Genomic DNA, 2,308 nt, shown 5'->3' with positions numbered 1-2,308 from the left:
TAAATTAAAAAAAAAAGATGTGCATCAGGGTTGTAGCCTCTCACCATTATTTACTCAATGTGTCTGCAGAGCAAATCACTCAAGAAGCTGTGGTTCTAGACCACCAGCGGCTCCCCAGGAGAAAGATGGGCAGTCTCCACTAGTGCAATTTGCTGCCTCTGACAACCCACCGGAGAGCCAGTCATGAGTTGGTTATGACTTGAGGGCACACAATAAACACCACCAAAGAGACTGATACTTAGCCATTGATCTTGCAAGTGCCTTTTCTCAGTCCCAATTTCAGAAGACAGCCACAGTTTCTTTCACGTGGCAAGGATTTCAGCTGACTGTCACAGTCTTGTCACACAATCGACATGATGATGACCAACTTACTGTTATAGCCCTGAAGAAACTTAGGTTTGGTGTGGATCTCCCATGTAAGGATATTACATTATTACCTGTCAGGCCAGAATCAAGGTCAAAGCGAGAACAAAGGATTCAAGGAAGGTCAACATGTCATCAAAGGAAGTGAACAGCCCTCCTCATCTGATTAAACTACCAAGGAGTGCTTCGCCCTTGCCTCCTTAAACCACAATGGGATGTCCTTTCCTTCCCTCCCTAAAAACCCTCATTATAAAACCTGCCCTAATCCACTTTGTTGTTGTTGTTTGGTGCCTTGAGTCGTGAGTTGTAGACAACTCATAGCGACCCTGTGAACGAACGGCCTGAGCACTGTTCGTACATAGAGTTTCCGGAGGCAAGCCATTTCAGAAGTGGATGCCACTCCTGCTTCCAGGCTTGATTTAGTCAGGGCACTCCAGACAACATTGTCCACCACGGGTACCCATTACCACGACTGGCACATCACTGTCACAGTGTTCAGCATCACAGCAACCACGACTTACCTCTGCACAGCAACGCACAGACCAGTGCTATACCACCTAGAAGAATGTTTGACAGGAAAACAATTTGAACCCGGCCGAGGGCCCCAGATGAAAATCACCCACCTTCGGCTTGGTAGCATAACTTCCTTTCCACTTTAGGGCGTGGGATTTCCATGGTCTGTCCCTCTGCCTGTTTCCCTCTCTGCAGACCAAGGGATCCGGCCCGGGAGAGCCCTTAATAAAGCTTCTTTAGCTTCCTTTCTTTCTCTGGTCCCTGCCTTAGGTCCAGTGCAAAGACCTAACATTACCATGTTATCATCTAACCCAAAATAATTAGAGATGATCTAAAAGCACATGACCAACAAAGCAGGTTACTAAATCTCGCAAAATTCTGGGGCTTTGCCTCAATGATTAAATTCATGGGAATAACTTGGGTAGGAGTGCCCAAGGCATTCCAAGAATCAACTGCTGTCACTACCTATTCCCAGGACTACGCAGGAGCCCCAGTGTTGGGCTGGTCTGCTCATATTTCACGCCCGAGAATACTGCTGGCCTTCATCTCTCACAACCACTCAGAAAACGGCATTCAAATGGGGACCTGAGCAGAAGTAGAAACTTGATTGCACAAAGTGGCATCATTTTCCTTGCCTCTAGGTCCTCATGATCCACAATCGGCCGTGACTTCAGAGAGGTCTGCCACCCATGCTCATGCAAGTTGCAGCTAATGGCAAAACCCTGATTCATATAGCACTGCAGTAACCACTGGGGTCCTAGACTAGAAAGTTCCAGATGCTGATGCACAAGAAACATCATTTGAAAGGTAAGTAATTGCCTGCTGTTAGGTGTTGGTTGAGAATACCTCAAAGATAGGACATAAAAGGACCTAACTCAAAAAAAAAAAAAAAAAAAGGACCTAACTCAGGATAGAAAGAGAATTGAGGCCTTTGAGCTGTGGTGTTGGAGAAGAATATTGAATATACTACTAGAACAGAACTGGAGACCAAACAGGCTCATCCTGGAGAGGGTGAAACCAGGCTGCACCTTGAAGGCAAGGATTCTGAAGCTTTGTTTGACATACTTTGGGCATGTTGCCAGGAGGGACCAGTCCTTACAGAGGGACATCATGCTTGCAAGGATGGAGGGACAACCTAAGAGAGGAAGACCCTGGATGAGATGGATTGACTGACTCAGTGACTGGGGTAATGGGGGTAGGTGTGTCAAGAGAGACAAAAAAGTTGGCTCAAGATAGAGCAGGGTTCAGAGCTGTTGTCCATAGGGTCACTATGAGTTGCGACTCTATGGCATATAACAATAGGACTGGAAATATTCATGTCTTTAGTGTTGTCAGAAAAACATTGTACCGGCGCTGGCTGAAAATCGCCTGTGACTTCATCCATAGCCACTGGTGAGAGTCAGCGCCCAGAGCCATCAGGGGCTTTAAGCTC

Source organism: Elephantulus edwardii, unplaced genomic scaffold, assembly GCF_000299155.1.
Source record: "Elephantulus edwardii isolate Elephantulus edwardi_28Jun2011 unplaced genomic scaffold, EleEdw1.0 scaffold00186, whole genome shotgun sequence".
Lineage (NCBI taxonomy): Eukaryota > Metazoa > Chordata > Mammalia > Macroscelidea > Macroscelididae > Elephantulus > Elephantulus edwardii.
The sequence above is the reverse complement of the archived record's forward strand: the minus strand, read 5'-3'. Positions refer to the sequence as shown.